The 19570-nt window shown below is 43.1% G+C and overlaps 1 protein-coding gene across 3 annotated transcripts in view; it reads right to left on the reverse strand.

Moving 5' to 3' along the window:
* CLNK (cytokine dependent hematopoietic cell linker) overlaps positions 1-791 on the reverse strand; it is a 220744-nt gene extending 219953 nt beyond the window's left edge. For all 3 annotated transcript variants that reach the window (XM_070791811.1, XM_019963100.2, XM_070791810.1), the window contains exon 1: positions 590-791. The gene's annotated coding sequence lies outside the window, so the exon portion shown is untranslated. The remainder of the gene's footprint in view (positions 1-589) is intronic.
* Positions 792-19570: the final 18779 nt, after the last annotated feature.

Genomic DNA, 19570 nt, shown 5'->3' on the forward strand with positions numbered 1-19570 from the left:
GAGACATCTAGAAGAGATGCCTCCTGGCACCCGTAGAGGGTGGGCATTTCGATGCAACTTCACTCTCCCTCTTGAGCTCCTTGCCCCTGGAGAGGGAAGACAATGAGCATGATTGCTAAGTCCATACTCCTTGAGCCCAACACAGAAAAAAAAACAAAAACAAAACAAACCACTTCAATGTAGAACATTTAAGAAATATCCACCCACAAAGGCTCCAGGAGTTAACTTCTACTTTCAATGGCCTACTTTGAATGGAGGTTGCCTCTCCAGGTGGCTGTTGTCATGAACATCAGTCAAGAAAGCTGGTGACCAGCCTGACCTTAAATCTGAATTGCCAACAGTCAGAAGATTGAAAACATTTCATCTTTAAATTTTTGTGGGTCAGTATCTCGATTCTTTCTTCCAGCAGAAGAAAGGGATCTTTAAAAACCGATCAAGGGAGCTGGTTTCTTTTCTCCCTTTCTACGCTTTATAGATGGCCCAGAATTCATGTTAGAAAACACCTTTTATTCTTGCTGTCAGCTCTCTCTTAATGATCCTCTACGACAGTGAGATGACCACTCAGATGAGGCTGGCCTATAAGGTTTACCTGAGCAGTGTCGGGAGTGCAAACAGCCTTGTGCTGAGATGTCCCTTGCGTGAGGGGTCCGTGAGGGCATTACGGAGAACTCCAGGAGCCGGTAATCCAGGAGGCAGGGGGCTGAAAAATTCTCAATGTTCAGCAGTGTCCTTTAGCAGAACCCTCCTCCTAGGTCCTTTTAGGTTTGGTTTCCTGTGAAATGCAGCCGCAGAGCTTGGGTGGTGTGACCTGTGTAGGGCTGGGACTTCCTCTTCTTGAGTTCAGTGCAATAAATGAAGCTATAGGAGGCTGAGGTCTCCCAACCCGAAGGGTGTCCTTAAACACACATGAGGTCCTCATGTAGCACTTTGAAATTACCAGAACATCTGGAAACATTGCTGAGTAACATGGAAGCATATGGGTTTATATGCACATGGAACCCTGACTGGGTGTCCCTAGCAGTTCAGCTGGTAAAGCATCTGCCTGCAATGCAGGAGACCCCAGTTCAATTCCTGGGTCAGGAAGATGCCCTGGAGAAGGGGTAGGCTACCCACTCCAGTATTCTTGGGCTTCCCTGGTGGCTCAGATGGAAAAGAATCTGCCTGTAATGTGGGAGATGTGGGTTCGATCCCTGGGTTGGCAAGATTCCCTGGAGGAGGGCATGGCCACCTACTCTAGTATTCTTGCCTGAAGAATCCCCAGGGAGAGAGAAGCCTGGCTGGCTTCAGTCCATGAGGTCACAAAGAGTCGGACACGACTGAGTGACTAAGCACACAGCTCAGGAACACTGATTTATCTTGTGACATGATGTTGCTGATGGCTTCCTGAGACATCCCCTCTTCCCCCTGCAAGGCATATGGACCGAATCCTTTAGGTATGATGTAGAGAATGCGGAGTCTGGTCTTTTTCTTGTTGTACTAAATATTTAGTTATGTGATCTTGGACAAGTTGCAGTTTATTTCTCAATCAGTTTCCCTGTCTATGATTGAGAAATAGTAATGTTTATCTTTTAGAGATATTCCAAGAAATGAATGGAATGATGCTCATTTGTTCAATAAATGCATGGGGAAAAGTTTGGGGAACATATTAGTTGCTCAGTATATTTTAATTTTGTTCTACCTTAATCCTAGTTCATTTAGACTGACAGCAAGTCCTTGTAAAGTGCCTGCTGTTCTCTTGGTACTCACTACTCGATACTCTAGTTTTATGTAAATTGATGTTTTATACAAAATGATGTTGAATTCCATAATTATTTAAAATATACTCAAAGGTATAGAAGTTTATATTTTCAGAGATATATAACTCTGATTTTGACTTACCATACACTCCAAAGGGGATGCTAAGGTAAGCACTCATCATGCATGGTGCTCAGTCATGTCCAACTCTGTGAGGCCCCAGGGACTGTAGCCCACCAGGCTCCTCTGCCCAGGGAATTCTCCAGGCAAGAATACTGGTGCGAGGTGCCATTTCTTACTCCAGGGGACCTTCCCGACCCAGGGATCCAACACACATCTCTTGCATCTTCAGCATTGGCAGGCAGATTCTTTCCCACTAGCATCACGTTCGAGGCCCCAAGCACTGGTTAAGTATTACTCATATGCCAGGTACTGTCCTGAGCGATTCGGAGACATTATTCTACTAAATCTTCCTGATAATCAGATGAGGAAAATATGTTTAAATCCCTTTGTAATTGTGAAAACTGAAGCCTAGAGAGACTCCATAATATATCCACCTAATCAGTTAGCTTTTGCTGCATTAGGGGCTCAAAGCAATAACCATTCATTTAGTTTGCTGTTGTGTGGGTCACTTTGTCGGTAGTTTGGGCTGGACCTGTGATCATTACCTGGGGCTGTGATAACAGAGTTCCACAAAGTGGGTGCTAAAAGAACGGAAATGTGTTGTCTCCCAGTTTTGGAGGCTAGAAGTCTGAATCAAGGTGTTGGCAGGGTTGGTTTCTTCCAAGGGACGTGAGGTAAGGATAAATGGTGGTCATCATGTTTATACAGCACTCTTCCTGTGTTCACGTCCACATATTTTATTTTTTTAAGCATACCGGTCACGTCTAATTAGGTCTCATCCTAATGACCTCATTTTAAGAGCGTACTCATTGAAAAAGACCCTGATGCTGGGAAAGATTGAAGGCAGGAGGAGAAGGGGACATTAGAGGATGAGATGATTGTATGGCATTATTGACTCAATGGACATGAGTTTAAGCAAACTCTAGGAGAGATGAAGGACAGGGAAGCCTGGAGTGCTGCAGCCCATGGGGTCACAAAGAATTGGACATGACTTAGCAACTGAACAACAGCACTCCTTTAAAGACCTTTTTCCAGGTGAGGTTATATTCTGAGACACTGGAGGTTAGGACTTTAATATACAAATTTGGGGAGGCGGACACAAGCAGGACAATCTGACCATGAGGTGTCTGCTGGTGGGTTGGCAGGCAGCTGAGTGATGTAGAAATGTCCCATTCATGTTTCTGTCAGTTGTCAGGAGGTCATCCAGATGCCTGAGTTCTCCTTTTCAAGGCTTCTCATCATCCAGGAGGCTAGCTAGGACTCATCCACCCCTGATGAGCCCTGGGCTCCAAGTGCAGCAAGAACGGGAAAGTCTCAGTAATTAAGCCTTTTCTGGGATGCTGCTTGCATCCTGTTTACTATGGCTTCATTAGCCAAATCCAAACGCATGGCCAAATCCAAAGGAGTATGGGAGAAGATCACACAAGGGGTAGAAACAGAAAGGGGATCATTGTGGCATTCATTGACAAATAATAGAGTGCCTATATTTGCATCTAGTTAGTGGCTGGACTGCAATGGGAACCCACGTCTATGAAACTCCCTGCTTCGTATCAGACAATAGAAAACAGTTTGGTACAATGAAAATATGGCTAATACTGGAGGTGATATTTATAGCCTTTCAGCAATTTCATTTATTCATTCATTAGCTCATCCATCCATTCATTATCTATTGAATATTTACTATGTGCCAAACAGTCCATTAGGTGCTGAAAATACAGTTTGGTGAAAGACAAGCTAATCTTGTCCTCCTGTAACGTTCAGATCAGAGGAAGGGAAAACAAATGAGTGGACTTTGCAAATATCTATAAAACTACAACTTGTGATAAATGCAATGAAGTGACCTAATCAGACATCCATTCAGGTAGCAACACTTCTTGACCTCCCCTACCTGCTATTTGCCAGGCACTGGTTAGGTGTGGGGTACAGAGGTGAAAAAGAAAAATCTTGCTCCTACCCTTATGGAGCTTAAAATCCAATGGATTAGAGCCACACTGAACACAAAATAAAGATCAGGGTGATGCCCCTCTGAGACAGAAACAAAGAAAGGCCTCTGGTGCACTAGAAGAAAATATGCTCTAGTCTGGATTCAGGAATGACTTTCCTTGGGAGGGGGAGTGATGCTAAAGTCAGGGCCTCTAAGATGAGTTGGATTTGCTAGAACAAAAGGAAAAAGGAGGAGGGGAGAGGAAGGGAAGGAAGCAGGAAGGAAAAAAGAATGGAAATCGGAAGGGAAGAGGAGGGGAGGGAGGAAGAGTAAATCTAATGTCAGGAAGAAGAGTCAAGGTCAAAAGAATTGTATGACTAAATGCATGGGTGGAAGAGACAGAGGAGCTCAGTGGGGGAATCTAGAAAAGCAAAAGGGGCTTGGAATGCTAAGAACGAAGTGTGATACAGACATAGCTGGGTGGACAAGGAAAATTCTCTCTGAGCCTGAGCCCAGCTACCCACAAGTTCCAACCCATCTCTCCCTCTTTCCTGTTATCTATATCCTACATTCCATGGTCAAAAGAATCTCTCATATTAATTTTCTTCTTTTTAAATTAACGAATTAATTTTAAATGTAAGCTTTTTGTTTTATATTGGGGTGTAACCACTTAACCATGTTGTGATAGCTTCAGGTGCATGGTGAAGGGACTCAGCCATGCATACACATCTATCCGTTATCCCCCAAACTTCGCTCCCATCCAGGCTGCAACATAACATTGAACAGAGTTCCCTGTGCTATACAGCAGGTCCTTGTTGGTTATCCATTTTAAATCTAGCAGTGTGTACGTGCAACTCCCTAACTATACCTTCCCCCTGCCCTTCTCACCTGGTAACCATAAGTTGTGGTACCTATACACCACGGAATATTACTCAACCATTAAAAACAATGAAATAATGTCATTTGAAGTAACATGGATGGATCTAGAGATTGTCAGACTGAGTAAAGCGAACCAGACAAAGAAAGAGAAATATCGTATGACATCCCTTACATGTGAATCTAAAAAAGAAATGATACAAATGAATTTATTTACAAAACAGAACTGTACTTAGAGAATGACTCTTTTTCTGTTTGGATAACAGTTGCTTTTGTATTAATTCCTTCATGAATCCTTATCTCTTGTCCACCACACTGTTCCCCTCAACCAGAGTTTATTAGGTCCATGGTCCCTGAGGGTATTAGGAAAATCCAGAGGAGTTTGGGTTTTGACAGCCAGATTACAATTACCCAGGTGCACCCCTGAAAGACTAGCTGGTCTGGAGCAAAGACTTGACAATTCTGAGTCTCACATTAAAATGAGGGTGGTCATACTTACCTGGCGGGATGATGCGAGGTCAAATTGCTGATCTCCTGTGTGCAGTACTGCACCTGGCATCTAATTAACCTTGGGTGTTTTGGTTTCACCTGGGGTCTCTCACAGTGCCACTAAAGCAGAATACAGGGCCACCAGCAATGCTAGCTGATGGATAAGTGGTCCCCCATGTGTGCGAGTAGAGGATCCAGGATGGGTGCAGAGTCACCTGTGAGTCTGAGTAGGACAATCCTATGTCAACACTTGATAAGGTGAGTTTGTGCATGCTCAGTCGCTTCAGTCATGTCTGACTCTTCATAACCCCATGGACTGTAACCCATCATCTTCCTCAATCCACAGGATTCTCCAGGCAAGAATACTGGAGTGGGTTGCCATGCCCTCCTCCAGGGGATCTTCCTGACCCAGGGATCAAACCTGTGTCTCCTGTGTCTAATGCATTGAAGGCAGATTCTTCACCACTGAGCCAGCAGGGAAGCCCACTGTGAGTTTATCCAGTCTTTACTTTCTAGGTAGTCCACTCAAGCTATGATGCCTTTGGGTAGATCACAAGAAAGACTTACAGAAAAAACAAAACACAATCCTACAAAAAAAGCAGGAATTTTAAAGTCCAAGCACATTCAAGTCAGACTATGGATTCTGAGATGGAGAGAAAGAAGGTCTTTACTGGCTCTTGCAATCCCCCTGGGAGGCAGAGCTCCAAGACTGTCAGGCTTTGGAGTTACACTAGCTTAGCTCAAATCCCTCCTAGCTCCACTAATTGAATGGATTTCAGCAAGTTATCTAATTTAACCAATTTTCTTGTTTCTTGCCTGTGAAAGGGAGTGGGACACTCTTAACCTCGTAGCATTTTTTTCAGTGCATGAAATGATAAAATTATCTCACAAATACATGTAGATCAGAAAATATGTCAACAACATGGAACCCGTTCAGACAGATTTTAAGATATTTTTTCAACTTCTATGAATTTAATGCTTATGAGGAGATACTGAAGTTTTCATCTATACTTTAAAAATAATTTTATTTTTAAACTTTTTATTTTGGAATAATATAGACTCATAAGAAAATGCCAAAATAGTATAGAGAGAGTTCAAAAAGTACTCAGTTTTTCCAGAGAAACTGATTTCTTTTGTTTTTCTTGCTCAATCTCATTTATAATTAGGAAAATGGAAATTTAATCAGAATGAGATACCATTTTAGAGCCCCCAAACAGATGATATTTTAATTTATCTTTACTTACTTTTTGAAAGCAATTTTTATTTATTATTTTTATTCTATAACATATGGTTAAATTTAATTTTATTAAATTTTTTGGAGTATAATTGCTTTACAATGTTGTGTTGTTTTCTGCTGTACAATAAAGTGAATTGGCTATATGTATACATGTATCTTCTCCCTCTTAGAACACCATCCCTATACCTGCCCCCACTAAGTCACTACAGAGCACTGAGCTGAGCTCCCTGTACTTTACAGCAGGTTCCCACTAGCTTATTTTATACATGGTAGTGTATTAATGGGAGAGGGCAATGGCACCCCACTCCAGTACTCTTGCCTGGAAAATCCATGGAAGGAGGAGCCTGGTAGGCTGCAGTCCATGAGGTTGCTAAGAGTTGGACACAACTGAGTGACTTCACTTTCACTTTTCACTTTCATGCATTGGAGAAGGAATTGGCAACCCACTCCAGTGTTCTTGCCTGGAGAATCCCAGGGACAGGGGAGCCTGGTGGGCTGCCGTCTCTGGGGTCGCACAGAGTCGGACACGACTAAAGCGACTTAGCAGCAGCAGTGTATTAATGTCAATCCCAATCTCCCAATTCATCCTACTCTCATCCACTTGTTGATTCTCTACATCTGTGTCTCTATTCTTGCCCTGGAAATAGGTTCATCAGTACTGTTTTTTTCTAGATTCCATATGTATGTGTTAATATACACTATTTGTTTTTCTCTTTCTAAACTACTTCACTCTGTAGGACAGGCTCTAAGGCCACGTTCATTGCAGCACTATTTACAATAGCCAGGATATGGAAACAACCTAAATGGCCAGTGACAGATGAATAGATAAAGAACACGTGGTGCATATATACAATGGCATAGCTGCTGCTGCTGCTAAGTCGCTTCAGTCGTGTCCGACTCTGTGCGACCCCAGAGACGGCAGCCCACCAGGTTTCCCCGTCCCTGGGATTCTCCAGGCAAGAACACTGGAGTGGGCTGCCATTTCCTTCTCCAATGCATGAAAATGAAAAGTGAAAGTGAAGTCGCTCAGTCGTGTCTGACCTTCAGCGACCCCATGGACTGCAGCCTACCAGGCTCCTCCGTCCATGGGATTTTCCAGGCAAGGATACTGGAGTGGGGTGCCATTGCCTTCTCCCAATGTCATACTACTCAGCCATAAAAAAGAACATGCTACATTTTAATGCTAATTTGGTCTCCAGAGCAAATTTGATATATAGTTTTATTTTAGAAATTGATTTCTTAAAAATAACTGATAGCTTATGGTGAACAATATTGGATTTGTGATCTCTAAAGAAGGTTTAGCTTTGAGATCAGGGCCCATGCTTGAATACTCAGAGTTCTTGTGTGGCAGTAGTTTCATTGCAGTGAAAAAGGACCCAGAAAGCTTCTGACATAGATATTAGAGAGTGCCCCACTTATCAAGTCTTATCCAGGCCTTTTGTACTTTCACCAGACCCACTCCCACAACACACACCTTAAATTAACAAGATTAGAACCAACAATAGAAAGTTTTACCAGACCCACTGCCACAGCATAAGACAAGATTAGTCAGAAGATTCTTGTTCAGTTCAGTTCACAGTGGCTCAGTCCTGAAACATTCTTTGCAACCCCATGGACTGCAGCATACCAGGCTTCCCTGTCCATCACCAACTCCCAGAGTTTACTCAAACTCATGTCCATTGAGTTGATGATGCCATCCAAACATCTCATCTTCTGTCGTCCCATTCTCCTCCTGCCCTCAATCTTTCCCAGCATCAGGGTCTTTTCAAATGAGTCGCTCTTCACATCAGGTGGCCAAAGTATTGGAGTTTCAACTTCAACATCAGTCCTTCCAATGAATATTCAGGACTGATTTCCTTTAGGATGGACTGGTTTGATCTTCTTGCAGTCCAAGGGACTCTCAAGAGTCTTCTCCAACACCACAGAACCAATACAATATTGTAATTAGCCTCCAATTAACATAAATAAATTTAAATTTAAAAAAAGCATCAATTCTTTGGTGCTCAGCTTTCTTTATAGTCCAACTCTCACATCCATACATGACTACTGGAAAAACCACAGCTTTGACTAGATGGACCTTTGTTGGCAAAGTAATGTCTCTGCTTTTTAATATGCTGTCTATGTTGGTCATAACTTTTCTTCCAAGGAGAAAGTGTCTTTTAATTTCATGGCTTCAGTCACGATTTGCTGTAATTTTGGAGTCCCCCCTAAAAAGAAAGTCTGTCACTGTTTCCATTGTTTCCCCATTTAGATGCCATGAAGTGATGGGACCAGATGCTATGATCTTAAGCCAACTTTTTCACTCTCCTCTTTCATCAAGAGGCTCTCTAGTTTTTCTAGTTTTTCTTCGCTTTCTGTCATAAGGGTGGTGTCATGTGTATATATGAAGTTATTGATATTTCTCCTGGCAATCTTGATTCCAGCTTGTGCTTCATTCAGCCTGGCATTTTGCATGATGTACTCTGCATATAAGTCAAATAAGCAGGATGACAATATATAGCCTTGATGTACTCCCTTCCCAATTTGGAACCAGTCTGTTGTTCCATGTCCAGTTCTAACTGTTGCTTCTTGACCAGCATATAGATTTTTCAGAAGGCAGGTCAAGTGATCTGGCATTCCCATTTCTGATCCACACAGTCAAAGGCTTTGGCATAGTCAATAAAGCAGAAGTAGATGTTTTTCTGGAACTCTCGCTTTTTCGATGATCAGCAGATGTTGGCAACTTGATCTGTGGTTGCTCAAACTACTGCATGATCACACTCATCTCACACACTATCAAAGTAATGCTCAAAATTCTCCAAGCCAGGCTTCAAGAGTACATAAACTATGAACTTCCAGCTGTTAAAGCTGGATTTAGAAAAGGTTCTTGTTAAGGAGAAATACACCCTTGAGCAAGACACATTGTTTTTATATAATCTTTAGTACAGAGCTTAAGGAAAAACAAACCCTTGAGCAAGATGAATTAATTGTTTATTGTGTAATCATTAGGCTTAAAGCAAGTTTGTTGTTATAACAACTCAGAGTTTAAGAAAAAATGTCCTATGTAACTAAAACAGAGCAATGTAGAAAAATAATGTTTGTCCCCTTCTCCTCCTTGAGAGCCCCAGACCTCTTTCTCCTCCTCGAGGGTCCTGGACTCCTAAGAATCAATCTGCCTAAGAATTAACTCTCTCATAACCATTTTATGCAGAAACAGATTTTATTCTTAATTTACTTATTCTGTTAAGGCCAAGATAAAGTGTTGGAGGAGAAAAAAGAAGAGCAAGGTCTGACCTAACTTTACCACTTTCCTGTTGCTCTTGCACTCTCCTCATGTTTCTCTTGAAAGTTTTTGAATAAAACAAATTTAGGTGATCAGTTTGTGGGTTCAGGGTGAGCATCGCAGTGTCCCCATGTGGTCTTGGGTTTCTTCCTTTCAGTAGGTGGTGACTGCCAAGTTCAGCTTCCTGTCAAGCAGCTGGTATCAGGGTGGTGTCAGCCTGGGATTGCACTTTGCAACTTGCACATACAGATATCCTGGGAACATAAGAGACTGTCTAGCACCATCACGGTAGGTGTGATGTTTATTTCATAAACTCCTTGTTGAGAGCGCTGTTTCCTGCAATGGATCAAACTCTCTGGATTTTTTACCAGTTGTATGGGAGTTACCGTGTGAAAACCTGGATTAATTAGCACCACTATTTCTGATTTGGAAGAAAGACTCTGATGCTGGGAAACATTGAAGGCAAAAGGAGAACAGGACGGCAGAGGATAAGATGGTCAGATAGCATCACTGACTCAGTGGACATGAACTTGAGCAAACTCCGGCAGATATGAAGGACAGGGAAGCCTGGTGTGCTGGAGTCCATGGGGTTGTAAAGAGTTGGACATGACTTAGCAACTAAACAGCAACAACAACAACAATTTCTGATTTATTACAGTTTAGCATCTGTTTCTGTGGGTGCCTTGGGTGGTCTGACCGTGGGCCCCTGAATGGGACTTGCCTCACACTGATTGCCTCTCCCTTCTCATCTCTTATACCAGCTCCTTCAGGACACATCCCATGAGGCCCCCATGTGTTCTCCCTCTTGTATCACTCGGACATCTTTGGATGGGGAAGAACCTCTGCTGAACTTAAGGCTTATCCTCTTTTGGATTTCTTATGTGCTCCATTTCACCTGGGTCTGTGTTGTCCATTGGTCAATTTTCTTGACTGCCAAGAAATAGATTCTTGGGGAAAATCTCAGGCATAAACACAGCTGACATTCAAACACATCTGATCATATCTGGGGAACTAGAGCCGGTGGATCTTGTCCCATTGAAGTCTCTTCTTTCCAGAAGGGGTCTTCAGATTTTTCCTGATTCTTGGCCCAACCACCCTGACATGCCCCACCGAAAGGCTGACCCTAAAAAAGGGAAATTCAGGACTCAGTGTCATAGCTCATGGGTTAGAGGTAAACCATTATTTTGAACATAACATGTTCCTGATCTTTGGATTTATCCCCTGGCCTAGTTTTTCTGCTTCCATGCTAAGGTTTTTTAGCCATCAGAGAGGTGAAGGTGGTAAGTAAATGAAGAAAGAGATTTTCCTTAAAATCTCTGCCCAGGTTCCTACTGCTGCTGCTGCTGCTGCGTCGCTTCAGTCATGTCCGACTCTGTGCGACCCCATAGACAGCAGCCCACCAGGCTCCCCAGTCCCTGGGATTCTCCAGGCAAGAACACTGGAGTGGGTTGCCATTTCCTTCTTCACTGCATGAAAGTGAAAAGTGCAAGTGAAGTCGCTCAGTCATCTCCGACTCTTCACGACCCCGTGGACTGCAGCCCTCCAGGCTCCCCCATCCATGGGATTTTCCAGGCAAGAGTACTGGAGTGGGGTGCCATTGCCTAATTCATTGTTCACAGAATGTTAGGTGGTTTACCAATTAATAAATCTCCATTAAATTTGAATTTTTTGCCTAGCTTACATTAATTTTCCCCAGGAGAGCCTCATGGGACTAACATGAAAAGTTAAAACCTCAATATATACTAGACATTGTTCTTGGCACTTTGCATAAAGGCATAATTTAATAATCACAATGATGCCTCAATGTTGGTGTCATTTTTGCTATTACCTATTGTGAAAAGGGCTTCCCTCATAGCTCAGTTGGTAAAGAGTCCACCTGCAATGCAGGAGACCCTGGTTTGATTCCTGGGTCAGGAAGGTCTGTTGGAGAAGGGATAGGCTACCCACTCCAGTATTCTTGGGCTTTCCTTGTAGCTCAGATGGTAAAGAATCCGCGGGCAATGTGGGAGATCTGGGTTCAATCCCTAGGTTGGGAAGATCCCCCGGAGGAGGGGATTCCCCTGGAGAATTCCACAGACTGTATAGTCCATGGGGTCACAAAGAGTCAGACACTGCTGAGTGACTTTCACTGTTGTGAAAAAGTCCCTGGGCAGGGTAGATCCCCTGGACGAGGGCATGGAAACCCACTCTCATATTCTTGCCTGGAGAATCCCATGGACAAAGGAGTCTGCTGGGTTACAGTCCATAGGGCCTCAAAGAGTCTGGCATGACTGAAGTGACTTAGCATGCATATGCATACATTGTGAAAAAAGCAACCTCAGAATCATTAGGTTCTCACCACATTGGGGATAGATTCATTTGCCCCCTCATCTCCAGGTGTCCCTTCCTGGCTTTGACACCATAATGGCTTCAGAATATTAGTTGCTTTGTCCTACCAGGACCATGGGGAGGTAGAAGTTACTCTGCCTGATGAGATGCCAGTGATAAAGAAATTCTTTTATATATATATATTTTTTTATTTTATTTTTTAACTTTACAATATTGTATTGGTTTTGCCATATATCAACATGAATCCACCACAGGTATACACGTGTTCCCCATCCTGAAACCTCCTCCCTCCTCCCTCCCCATACCACCCCTCTGGGAAAGAAAGCACAGTGCAATGAATGAATGATGTAGGAGAAGAGGACAATGAGTGACAAACGATGTATGGGTTGGGAGTTTCTTTATATCAGATGATTTGGGGTTGAGTCTTTGCAGAGGTGACTTTTCAGCTGAGGCCTGAGTGTTGAAAAGAACCCAGCCAAGTGTAATTTTAGAGAGAAGAGATTTTTGAGTAAAGGGAACCAAGCGATGAGCTTTGGGAGTGTATATGTCTCAATAAATTAGTACATTTCTTGAGGGCAATTGTAGTTAATTCTCATCTTGGAATTCATCACAATACCAAAAACCGACCTTGCATCATCCAGTAATTGTTGGACTGAATTGGCTATAGATTAAACCTCTCATTGTAAAATAAGGAAGTGGAGTCTTTTTGAGGTGAAGTGACCAACCCACTGTGGTGAGTTGGGGGAAGAACCAACATAGTGGACCAAAGCCCAGTGTCTTAGCCAAATCTCTTGCCAGCCCAGTCCAGCTACATCTCCTAATTCTATATGTAAATTGTGAGCAGAGCCTTGTTTACACAAATCTGGCTAGGAATATGACATCATCCTCCCTGCCCCTCCCCCCACACCAAATCTGCTTTAGGTTGTTTGCCAAACATTTTTCCCAGAGGTTAAAAACACTGTAGTATTTTTAAACTATGTGGGCAAAATTGCTCTCTCTCCATGAAGGACCTGAATCATTGCCAGGGTTGCTAAATTGGCAGGGCAAAGGGCCTTGTGCCGTCTGTCTTCACATCAGTTGAATTTAGGTCTTGAAGTAAGAATTGAATTAAGAAAAAAAGAAAACAGCACAAACGCTGCCTTAGAATCCTTGACGGGCTTCGCTTAGCCTGTGTGATTAACAGTTTGTGGAGGGTAGAAGAACAGAGGAATCAAGTCAAGCTCAACATTCAAAATGAAATTGGACCTTTGGTTTTTTAGTAGGGACAGGGCTTTTAATCTCTTTAATGCTCTCTCTCTAATATTTTCTAAGAGAAGGAGAAGGAAACCAACATTACTTTTCTCTCTAAGGAAAGAAGAATGACAATAGCTGACATCAGTAGAGTAACTACTATTTTCAGATGCTCTTCTAAACATTGGATTTCTTCATTTGAATCTTGGTCCACAATGTCTCTTTGAGACTCAAAGAAGTTCAGTTACAAGTCTTGCCTGGGATCCACAGGTGGCAAACCACTGAGCAAGGATAAACTCATGTCTCTTAGCTTCAGGTTGCTTGTCCCAACCAGTAGTTTTTCCATTTTTTTTTTTCTTATCTTTAATTGGAGAATGATTGCTTTACAATGTTGAACTTGTTTCTGCCATGTAACATCGCGAATCAGTCATAGCTGTGTGTGTGTGTGTGTGTGTGTGTGTGTGTGTGTGTGTGAGTCACTTATGGACTGTAGCCCGCCAGGCTCCTCTGTCCATGGGATTCTCCAGGCATGAATACTGGAGGGGGTTGCCATGCCCTTCTCCAGGGGATCTTCCTGACCCAGGGACTGAACCTGAGTCTCCTGTGTCTTCTGTGTTGTAGGTGACTTCTTTACTGCTGAGCCACCAGGGAAGCCCTCATATATATAAATATCCCTCCCTCTTGAGACTTCATTCCACCTCCCCATCCTGCCCCTATAGGTCATCACAAAGTGCTAGGCCAGGCTTCCTGTGTTTTATAGCAGCTTCCTACTAACTAGTTCCCACATGGTAGAGTGTATATGTCAATGCTACTTTCTCAATTTGCCCCACTGTCTCCTTCCCACCATGTCCACAGTCCATTCTGTCTGTTCTCTATTCTTCTCTGCAAATAGGTTCATCTGTACCACTTTTCTAGATTCCACATATATGGATTATGCTGTGTGCTAAGTCACTTCAGTCATGTCTGACACTCCGTGACCCTATGGACCATAGCCCACCAGGCTCCTCTATCCATGGGATTCTCCAGACAAGAATAGTGGAGTGGGTTGCCATGCCCTTCTTCAGGGGATCTTCCTGACCCAGGGATTGAATGTGTGTCTCGTACATCTCCTGCATTGGCAGATGGATTCTTTACTACTAGTGTCACCTGGGAAGCCCATATATATATGAGTTGATACCCAATATTTGTTTTTCTCTTTCTGGTTTACTTTACTCTGTATGACAGAGTCTAGGTTCATCAACGTCTCTACAAACGACCCAGTCTGTTCCTTTTTATGGCTGAGTAATATTCCATTGTATGTATGTACTACATGTTCTAAACATTTAATTAGAGGACAGGATTTTTATTATGTCTATTATATATGTAACAGAGTTTCAGATGGGAAGTATTGCTAATTCTGGGGTATCCGGGAAGCTATTGGGTTTTCAGAACTACTGCTTTATTTGGGTCTCCTTTTTAAAACGTAATTATTTTTATTTGAAGTATAGTTGATTTACAGTGTTTTGTTAGTTTCAGATGTACTGCAAAGTGATTCAGTTATATGTATTATGTGGCTCAGTGGTAAAGAATCCACTTGCCAATGCAGGAGACACGGGTTTGACTATTGGGTTGGGAAGATCCCCTGGAGAAGGAAATGGCAACCTGCTCCAGTCTTCTTGCTTGGGAAATTCCATGGACAGAGGAGTCTGGCAGCTAAAAGTCCATAGGGATGCAAAGAGTCAGACACAACTTAGCAATTAAACAACAACAACCAGTTACACACACACACATACACACACACACACACATATAATTTTTAGATTCTTTTCCATTATAGTTATTATAAGATGTTGAATATAATTCTATGTGCTATCAAGTAGGTTCCTGTTGATTATTTGTTATATATATATTAGTGTTACTATATTAGTGTTAATCCAAACTCCTAATTTATCCTAGCCCACTTTACCCTTTGATAACCTTAAGTTTGCTTTCTATGTCTATGAGTCTATTTCTGTTTTTTAAATAGGTTCATTTGTATCACATTTTTTAAGATTCCACATGGAAATGATACCTTTGATATTTATCTTTCTCTGTCTTACTTTACTTACTATGATAATCACTAGGTCCATCCATGTCGTTGCAGATGGCATTATTTCACTCTTATTCATGGCTGAGTAATATTCCATTATTACATGGCAGTTCTGCTTGGACCTAGGTTATCATAACAGTTGGTGTAAATGCAATGAGAGCGCATAAGAAGCAGTGTGACTTTCTGATGATGTTGATGGAAGAAAAGATTCAGAAGGAAACATAAATGATGTAGTTAAAGACTGTATTTGTTTAGTTATGTTTTGTCTTTAAGCCTGTTGTGGGTTGAATTGAGTCTAACCCCCAGTACGTGCGTGTGTATGTGTGCTCAGTCACTTCAATCGGTCCAATTCTTGGTGACCCCATAGACTGTAGCCTTCCAGGCTTCTCTGTCCATGGAGATGCTCTAGGCAAGAATCCTGGAGTGGGTTGCCATTTCCTTCTCCAGGGGAATCTTCCTGACCCAGGGATCAAATTGGCATCTCTTACATCTCCTGCATTGGCAGGTTGGTTCTTTACCACTAGCACCACCTGGAAGATATAATCAACTTCAAATGAGGTCATTAGGTGACCCCTAGCCAGGATGATTGGTGTTCTTAAAAGAAGAGGAGAGACACACAGAAAAGAGAGCACCCTGAGAAGATACAGAGACACACAAGGAGAAGAAAATCACATGAAGAAGGGGCAGAGACTGAGGTTCTGCTGCCACAAGCCAGGGAACACCTAGGCTCCGAGAAACTGGAAGATGCAAAGAAAGTGTCGCCCTGAGAGGCTTTGGAGGAAGGCTGACCCAGCTGACACCTTGGTTTAGGACTTTAAGCTTCCAGAACTGTAAGTGAACACATCGCTGTTGTTGTAAGCCACACAGTGTGGTACTTACTCTGAAACATCATTTTGGAAATTCCTGCATAAAAACAATCTTCATACTGAAAGACCATAAAGCTCCAGTTCCAAATACACTTTTATTCTCATTGAAGCAATGCCTTTATAATGTAATTTTAAATAAATGATCTGAGGTCTTGTAGGAATGCAAATATGATAGATTATAGCCATATATTATAGCGGGGTGGGGAGGCCACAGCTTTTAAATCACCTTGTGGTGGTAGTGGTCAGACATCCTAGGAAGACCAGCTGTAATCCCTGCTTAAATAGCTCTTGAGAGAATGCATTTGGGGCCTTTCAACACATAGACTGCCCTGTCTTCTCAATACGGTGCCCTGGTTTCCTCAGGTTTTTTGCTATTGGTTGTGATAGAGGCACCATTTCTAGGGCCCACCCCTAAATTATCCACAAATACCCTATAATTGCCACATCAGCATAAACACCAATGGCATAAGCACAAGCACATATATTCTTTTTTTTTTTTTTGCTGACTCATACAAGATTCCCAAATTCTATTTAATTTCTATACAACTAGAATAATTTAATAATTAATAAATTAATAATAATTTCTATACAAGGGCTTCCCAGGAAGCACTAGTGGCTAAAGAATCCGCCTGCCGATGCAGGAGGTGCCAGAGATGTAGGCTTAGTCCCTGAGTTGGGGAGATCCCCTGGAGGAGGAAATGGCTAACTACTCCAGTATTCTCGCCTGGGAAATCCCATGGACAGAGGACCCTGGTGGGCTACAGTCCATAGGGTCGCAAAGAGTCAAACACAGCTGAGCATTCATGAAGACACACACACACACACACACACACACACACAGAGGAGGTACGAAGGGTGGGCCTTCAGCTTACATTTGCACATTTACACTACACCTCGGGCCAGAAGGTGAACAAGGGCACTCATACCACTTGAGCACCTGTTTGGCTCCAGATAATCTGTGTATATTATTGTGTGTGAGCACTACCCTTTGTATGAAAAGAAACAGACTGGACTTTAAGAGTTTGTGTTACAAAACCAGAAAGTGACTGAGTCTGGACTGAACCGAACTCTACCTGGCCAACTCCAAAGCCCTTCCTTGCTCCATTTTTCCTCCCAGACTAAACTCAAGGTCCTGTTGTACACCTGCTTCTCTTTATGCTCAGCCTGACCCTGCAGGGCCATCTGCATCATATCATGACAGGGGAGAGAGATACAAAGTGGGAATAAAACCCTCCCTCCCCCCAGGTAACACCCTCAATGCTTGCTTTCCTCTCCCCTCAGCTTGGTCCAGGTCAAGTTTCCAGGCATATGGTTCTCCAGTCAACCTTGTTCAAAACAGGTGCATGTGGGGAAGAAAACAGAGGAGTTTCTGGTTCAGAGTTTCATATTTCAGTTCACAGAGAGCTCAGTCCCTGTGGTTTCCCTTTGTTTTGTTCCTGTCCACAATTAGAGTGTCTTGCCCAAGTAGATGGGGTAAAGAGGCTGGCCCTGGAATCTGTATCCAATGACTTTTAAGTGCCACTTCTGGTCCCCTTCGCCATCTGTTTAGACCCAGATCCAGCTACAGTCACATTCTACAGGAGCTTCCTCAGCCATGTCTTCTGCATTTATCCCACCCTACCTCCCAGCCTGCCAGCCCCCAGCCTCATAGCCACACCTTGAGCCTCTCACCTGCTACACTGAGCACCCCACTTGCTGCTGAAGGATAAGATGCTATAGGATTCACCTAGGCCCAGGCAGAATAACCGGAAGTACAGGGGAATTTGAACTCTTGGGGGTTTATCTTTGACACTGGGAAATGCAAGCTATCAGATAAGCTCTTCTTCATAACTCCAAAGAGACTGTCCAGAACACAGTGACTTGTGAAGACACTTGGAAGGGAATATCATGAGAGAATGAGATAGAATAATTTCTTGGAAGTGACATAAAATGCTCAGCCAGCTTGGTGGCATCTTACCATATGGACATTCCCTTCTAACTTATCGGGGCTTCCCTGGTGACTCAGACAGTAAAGAATCCACCTGCAATACAGGCGACCTGGATTCAATCCGTGGGTCAGGAGGATCCCCTGGAGGAGGAAATGGGAACCCACTCCAGTATTCTTGCCTGGGAAATCCCATGGACAGAGGAGCCTGGCAGACTACAGTCCATGGTGTCACAAAGAGTCGGACACGACTGAGCGACTAACACCTTTCACTTTTTCACTTTCCTAACCTATCATGGAACAACAGACTGGTTCCAAATAGGAAAAAGAGTATGTCAAGGCTGCATATTGTCACCCTGCTTATTTAACTTATATGCAGAGTACGTCATGAGAAACGCTGGGCTGGACAAAGCACAAGCTGGAATCAAGATTGCTGGGAGAAATATCAATAACTTCAGATATGCAGATGACACCACTCTTATGGCAGAAAGTGAGGAAGAACTAAAAAGCCTCTTGATGAAAGTGAAAGAGGAGAGTGAAAAAGTTGGCTTAAAGCTCAACATTCAGAAAATGAAGATCATGGCCTCTGGTCTCATCACTTCATGGCAAATAGATGGGGAAACAGTGGACATGGTGACTGACTTAATTTTTCTGGGCTCCAAAATCACTACAGATGGTGATTGCAGCCATGAATTTAAAGGACACTTACTACTTGAAAGGAAAGTTATGACCAACCTAGACAGCATATTAAAAAGCAGAAACATTACTTTGCCAACAAAGGTCTGTCTAGTCAAGGCTATGGTTTTTCCAGTGGTCATGTATGGATGTGAGAGTTGGACTATAAAGAAAGCTGAGCACTGAAGAATTGATGCTTTTGAACTATGGTGTTGGAGAAGACTCTTGAGAGTCCCTTGGACTGCAAGGAGATCCAACCAATCCATCCTAAATGAGATCAGTCCTGGGTGTTCATTGGAAGGACTGATGCTAAAGCTGAAACTCCAATTCTTTGGCCACCTGATGGGAAGAGCTGACTCATTTGAAAAGACCCTGATGCTGGGCAAGATGGAGGGCAGGAGGAGAATGGGACGACAGAGGATGAGATGGTTGGATTGTATCACCAACTCGATGGACATGGGTTTGGGTGGACTCCGGGAGTTGGTGATGGACAGGGAGGCCTGGCGTGCTGTAGTTCATGGGGTCTCAAAGAGTCGGACATGACTGAACTGAACTGAACCTGTCATATTCCCATTTGCCCTCATTCCAGCTTCAGAGATCAGTCCTGGGTGTTCTTTGGAAGGAATGATGCTAAAGCTGAAACTCCAATACTTTGGCCACCTCATGCGAAGAGTTGACTCATTGGAAAAGACTCTGATGCTGGGAGGGATTGGGGGCAGGAGGAGCAGGGGATGACAGAGGATAAGATGGCTGGATGGCATCACCAACTCAATGGACATGCGTTTGAGTGAACTCTGGGAGTTGGTGATGGACAGGGAGGCCTGGCGTGCTGCA

This window comes from Bos indicus, chromosome 6, assembly GCF_029378745.1.
Source record: "Bos indicus isolate NIAB-ARS_2022 breed Sahiwal x Tharparkar chromosome 6, NIAB-ARS_B.indTharparkar_mat_pri_1.0, whole genome shotgun sequence".
Taxonomy (NCBI): domain Eukaryota; kingdom Metazoa; phylum Chordata; class Mammalia; order Artiodactyla; family Bovidae; genus Bos; species Bos indicus.